This window comes from Lissotriton helveticus, chromosome 7, assembly GCF_964261635.1.
Source record: "Lissotriton helveticus chromosome 7, aLisHel1.1, whole genome shotgun sequence".
NCBI lineage: Eukaryota > Metazoa > Chordata > Amphibia > Caudata > Salamandridae > Lissotriton > Lissotriton helveticus.
The window spans coordinates 1,440,385,583-1,440,392,522 of record NC_136068.1 but is presented as its reverse complement, the minus strand read 5'-3'; positions in this window follow the sequence as shown (position 1 = coordinate 1,440,392,522).

Sequence of the window (6,940 nt, the reverse complement as noted above, 5' to 3'; positions counted from 1 at the left end):
GATAAAGTCAATGTGCAAGACAGTATTTTGGATTCTCACCTGATTAATCTCATGGTGTGTCAGCGTGGTACTAATGAGTACTGGTACCGTCGTCATGGTGATTTAAAATGTATGCTGAGGAACTTAGGAACTCCCACATGGTTCCTCACTCTCAGCTGTGCCGAGTATGACTGGGAAGACTTACTTGAATTTCTACGAGAGGCAAATGGAAACATTGAAAATATCGAATTCAAGACACCCGGAGAACTGTGCTCTTTGGATCCAGTGAATGTATGCAGGTACTTCAATCATAGATTTGAAGCTATGATGTCTTTCATCATGAACAAGAAAAATCCACCTCTTGGAGAGGTGTTGGATTTCTTCTGGAGAAAGGAGTACCAAGCAAGAGGTGCTCCTCATATACATATGCTGCTGTGGATCAAGGATGCACCTAAATTTGGAACAGATCCAGAAGACTTAGTGATGAGTTTCATAGAACAGTATTCTACATGTGCTGTTCCAAACGCAAAGGAAGACAAAAGCCTAAGAGAACAAGTTTTACGCTTCCAAAGCCATCGTTGTGGAAAGTACTGTCGTCGTAAATTCAGAAACAAGGACAAGTTCTACACCAAATGTCATTTCGCCTTTCCACGACCGGTGATTTCTAAAGGAAGAGTGAACAGTTTGATGTCTTCGCTGCGACATAATGTGATGAAGAAATCACCTAAAAACACATACAATTTGAAAAGGAACGAAGAGTCCAAGTACATCAACGACTACAACCCAGTGATTTTGTCCATGTGGAATGCTAACATGGATATACAGTTTGTGGCTGATAACTGTATGGCTGTGGCTCGGTATGTGACATCTTACATCACCAAAAAAGAAAAGACAGAATTGAAGGATATGTGGGAGGACATTTCCCATGAAAAGAGCCTCAGTAAGAAGTTGTACAGTTTCAGTCTGAAGATGTTGTCACATCGAGAAATCGGAGCTTACGAATGTTCTGACCGGTTGTCTTCAGCAAGTCTCTATGCCAAATCCAGGAGTATCGTTTGGGCGAGTCTTGGTCTTGCTGCAACGCGTAATCGAGTTCTGAAACCTGTGCGGGAAATTGAGTATTTGGCGGAAAAGGAGCCAAACAGTACCGATATTTTGAAGACCAACATGTTGGATACATATTATCCAAATAGAAGCAGTCACCTCGAGAATGTTTGTCTGTATGAGGTTCTACAAAATTACATATTCAAAAGGAACATCAAAGAAGATATTGATAAAGGAGTGTATGCTGTAATTGGAAGTGACGGATGTCTGGTCAAGCAAAGAAAATGCCACTTGGTAAACCATTGAAAATTGAGTGGCGAATCTCCTGAAAAAAATGAGTTTTTCTATTTAGCACTTTTGCAACTTTTCAAGCCTTGGCGTGCAGAAGAGGAACTGCTTGGAGATTCCCTCTGTTACGAAGACTCTTTCAATGCCGCCAAGGAGACCATAGAATGTCCTGTTTTTCCCAAATATCTAGAAATGTTGAATGCGGAAATCGAGCAGGAAGCAACGATTGCAGCCGAGATTGCTAGAGACAGTTCTCAGGACAGTCAGAGTTCTGTTTCATTGAGTCAGGATCCAATAGGAGGACCAGTTATCGAAAATGAAGCTGCCACTGCCATGATTGAAGTGGAAAGAGCCATGGCACATGCTCAGGAGGATGCGGTTAACTTAGAAGACTTGGAAAGACAACTCAACGTTGAGCAGAGGCAAATATATGACGAAGTTACCAACCAAATAGATCATGGATTAAGTCATGAGAAGAAAGAGTGCTCATGTACGTCGTTGAAGCCTGTCCGACTGTACGTGAGTGGAGAAGCGGGAACTGGAAAAAGTTTCCTCATTAAAGCAATTTCATGTTATTTGCAGAAAAGGACTGAGTCATCGCTGTCTTGTGTTGTCACCGCTCCAACTGGACTGGCAGCACATAACATTAAAGGTATTACTTTGCATCGTCTACTGATGCTGCCAGTGGAGCATGATAACAAATTACAATACCACAAGTTATCTGGAGATGCTTGTTGTGAAGTTTCAAGAGTCTTGAGGAAAATGAAACTTCTTATCATTGACGAAGTAAGCATGGTTTCCAATGTCATGCTTGCCTTTGTGCATTTGAGAATGCAAGAAGTTCTCAAAACAGAGTATGATGTGTTATTTGGTGGCAAACACATCATTGTTTTCGGTGATCTTCTGCAGCTGACACCAGTGAAAGGACAACCTGTGTTCAAAATGCTCACGCATGAAGATACCAGGAAGTGCCTAGGGAGTATTGGCAACGTCAATATATGGTTAAACTTCAATTATGCTGAACTGCGTGAAAATATGCGTCAAGCTAAGGATGAAGATTATAAGAATATTCTACAAGATGTTAGAATCGGAAAAGTGACCGAGCCTGGGAAAGAAGCTTTACATGCACGATTACTGTCAAATTTGTATCCAGAAGAAGACGTTGTGCCTGAGAATATTTTTCATAAAATTACTGAGAAGAAATCTGGAATATGTTTGATGCCAACTCTTGCAGAATGTGCCATCTTCAACAACAAAATGTTGCATTTAGAAAACCAAGAGATTGTGAAACTGGAAGCTATTGACAGAGTAGAGCATATGGGAGCAACAATTATTTTGTTTGAGAATTTGAAATCAAAATTGGATTCATTAGAGAAGACTATATCTAAAACTGCTGGTTTTGAAAAGACTCTGAATGTGTGCTTAAATTGCCGTATAATTTTAAGAAGGAATTTACATGTTGAAAGAGGTCTGGTAAATGGACCAATGGGTAATGTTGTTGATACAGAAATAGAGATGGAATTGAATTTTTAAAAATTAAATTTGATGGCATTGAGTAAGTACAGCTAATTGGGCGTTGCTCTGCTAGGTTTTTGCTTGTAAAAGACTTATATGTTCGCCGTAAGCAGTTTCCTGTTTGCTTGGCATATGCGGTGACAATCCATAAATCGCAAGGTTTAAGTGTAGACAGTGCATTGGTGAATATTGGCAGTTCTGTGTTCAAGGAGGGTATGGCATATGTGGCATTGTCACGAGTCAGAACTTTATCGGGATTGTACTTGATTGAGTGTGATGTCACAAACATTTGTGCGGATCTAGATTGTGTTAAGGAATACAATAGGTTAAGAAGAGAGTATGCGCCACATTTGCCTCAATATCCTTTGTTTGAGAAACGTGTGGTAGGCCGGAAACGAAGAAATGTGACCAATAGTAGAGAGGTTGTAGCAAAAAGACGAAAAGTCGATGAACCAGAAATTATAAGCAGAAAGAAAAAGGATTTTGTTGAAGATGTTGTTGGTTTTCAATTTGAAAACAGTTCTGGTGTCAACTGTTATGCTAATGTAGTGGTTAATGTTTTGTTTTCTCTAGAAAATTTAAAAGAAGAGATTGTGGTCAATTCGGATCAAAGATTTTGCAGTTTGTTGAATTCTGTGTTAGAGAAATGTAGCACTGATAGAACAAAAATAGAAAGTGTGTCTGAAATTCGAAATCTGTTAGACAAATGTTCAGGTCAAACGCAATTCTTTCAAAATATTCAGCAAGATTGTCAGGAGTTTTTAATGTATATGCTTGATGCATTGCAAGATGAAGGTGTAGATGTAGATCACCTGTTTGGCCTTTCTTATCAATGGCAGCATTACTGCGAGAACTGTAGGGTATCAAGTACTACTAGTGTAGACTCAGAAAAATTTATATATTTAACTTTGCCAGGCAGTAAATCAGTGTCCTTTAATAAGCTAGTAAAAGCAGCTGATCACAACATGGAGTGTAGCCAATGTAAGTCTGAAATGTTGTCCACATTATTTATACGAACATATGGCCAGTATGTAATTTTAATGTTCCAACGATGTAGGCCTGATGGAACAAAATTGACAACTTTAATTAAAAATGTTGTGGCTTCGCAGTTGTCAATATCAGGAAGGACTTTTGTAACTGCAGCAATTATATATCATGACGGTCCTTCAACAACATCAGGACATTACACAGCTTATTTGAAGTCTAGAAACGGCTGGTCATTCTGCAATGATTCTGTTTTAACTTTCAAAAAAAAATTGCCATTTGACCTTAAAAATTCTTACCTGGTGTTTTTACAACCAAAATTTTAGGGAAAGAATCTCGGGATTTGCTCTGAGGAATTTCAAGAGGTTCTAATGGCTCCTACACTATTTGGCCTTGAGGATAAGTGTAGTACAGAGTCAAAAGTTATTTTTCAGTTTTAACTATTTCCTGAAAAAAAAGAAGTTTTTTTTTACAGAAAGTGGTGGGCACGGATTAGTTAAAGGACAACAGAGTATTTCCCAAAGCAAACGGTGTTCTTACCATAACACTTGACGTCATGGAAAAATAACTGCACTTTGAATGAGTTCAGAAAAACTGTTTCTTTTAATAAGCTAATTCAAGCAGCCAATCAAAACATGGAGTAGAGGTAATGTAAGGCTGCAATGCTGTCGACATATTTTGAACAAACTTTTGGTTATAATGTCATTTAAAAATTCCAACTATATAAACCTGATGAAAATAAGTTTTCAACTTTAATTACAAATGTTATGGCTACACAGTCGTTGGTTTTAGGAAGAACATTTCTAACCGCAGCTATTATATGACATGATGGTCCTTTGACAACATCCACTTATTACACATCTTATTAAAAATATTCTTACTTTCTGTTTTCAGAAGAAAGAATTTAGGGTAGGTAACTGGCCTATAATGATTCTAGAGGTTGATATAATTTTATGTACTGTTTTAAATTGCTTTGTGATTAAAAGTGATGTAGAGAATTAAATAATTGTAGTAGTCATAGAGGTAGTGTAAGTCTGCTTCATAGTAAGCAGTATCAGTGTCATAGGAAATGTGGAACATGAGTGAGCAAGAAGGGTAAGATATTACTAGTACAGGATTGTGAAAGTGATCTTGAACGTTTTCTTTCTGAAAGTTGCGGAAAAAGAAAATGACGGGATTTGCTTAGAAGAATTCCAAGAGTTATAAATGGCTCTTACACGATTTGGCCTTGTGGAAAAGTGTGGTAGAGAGCGAGAAGTCATTTATTGTATGGAACATATTTGTCAAAACGATGGAGCTTTTCTTTCAGGAAGTGGCGGGCTGAAAATAATAACAGCACAACAGAGTGTAAGCTGTTCATAGGATATCCTTCGACGTCATGGAAAGTAAGTTAATTTTAAGGAGTTCTGATTTTTGATTGGTTATGTTATATGGGGTTTTTAAACACAATCATTTTGATTGTGTTTTTTTCCCCGCTGTTATATGATGAATACCTTCAAGTCACTGTTTTTAGTGAAATTTGATAAATTCTGAGAACAGCAAAAATAAACCATTTAACATGTATAATTAATTCTGTACTTTTTGTATTTATGATATACATTTAGAACTGTGTAGGAGGCATGGAGAAGCTGAGGCTTCTGTAAGTGTCAAAGTTGTTGCATACAGTGCTCACATTCTGCGTAGTCTTTCATATGATAGACTACATCTGCACAATGAGATACCTAAGCAAAGGAAACACAGGTGATGTGATTGTGGAATGAGCAAAAAAAATTGCACGTTTTTCAATTACATTACCTGTGTTTCCTAACATTACGCATCACATTGTGTAGATGAGGTTTAGGCCTGTTCCAGGAGACAGAGGAAGTCTGACATTTGTTCGTTGATAGGCCTGCACATGTATTATCTCCTCTGTACTCTTCAACAAGCCTACATTTCATCTGCAACCCTGAGTAGGCCTCACCTCAAACAAACCTCTGGATAGTCCACACCTTATCAGCATCTAGAAACAATCATTTAAAATGTTAAGGGCAGATTTATGATGGCCGTGCGCCTCTTTTGCGCCGCTGTTCCGTCACTTTTGTGACGCAGCAGCAGTGTAAAAGATGCACCATGTTGCAAGATAGGCCTCACTTCATCTCCAACAAGATACCGTCAGTTTAAAATGTATATAATTAGGACTGTGTAGGGGGCATGCAGAAGTTGAGGCTTCAGTAAGTGTCAAAGTTGTTGCATGCAGTGCTGCACTTCTGCGTACTCTTTCATATGCTGGACTACATCTGCACAATGAGATACCTAAGCAAAGGAAACACAAGTGATGTGATTGTGAAATGAGCAAAAGAAATTGCACTTTTTTCAATTACATCACCTGTGTTTCCTAACATTACGAATCACATTGTGCAGATCAGGTTTAGGCCTGTCCAGGGAGACAGAGGAGGTCTGGCCTTTGTTAAAGAGTGCGGTGGACATGACTCACTTCATTGGTAGGCATGGACATGTATTATCGCCTCTGTACTCTTCAACAAGTCTAAATTTCATCTGTAACCCTGAGTAGGCCTCACCTCAAACAAACCCCTGGATAGGCCACACCTTATCAGCATCCTGAATCAATCAGTTAAAATGTTAGGGGCAGATTTATGATGGCCATGCGCCTCTTTTGTGCCGCTGTTGCATCACTTATGTGATGCAGCAGTGATGCAAAAGATGCACCATGTTACAAGATAGGCCTCACTTCATCTGCAACAAGATACTGTTAGTTTAAAATGTATATATTTAGGACTGTGTAGGGGGCATGGAGAAGCAGAGGCTTCTGTAAGTATCAAAGTTGTTGAAAAACTGTTTGTCCTTCAATCTTTTCCCTTGTCTTTTCTAATTTTTAAATACATGTTTTAATATTTTTCAAATTTTTGTTCTTTCCTTCACAGATTGAAAGTATAAAAATAACAAGTGACTAAGTTAACGACAATTATAAGGTAAATGTATTGTACTCTTTTCATTACATTTCTATCACATTTAACTTCTATTAGTTCCACTGATTTATTTCTTTAACCCCTTAGTTTCCTGCCTTTGCTACTTCTCTCATTCCTTTCTCTATTACTTACTTACTCTACTCCTTCCACTCCTTTTCTCAGTC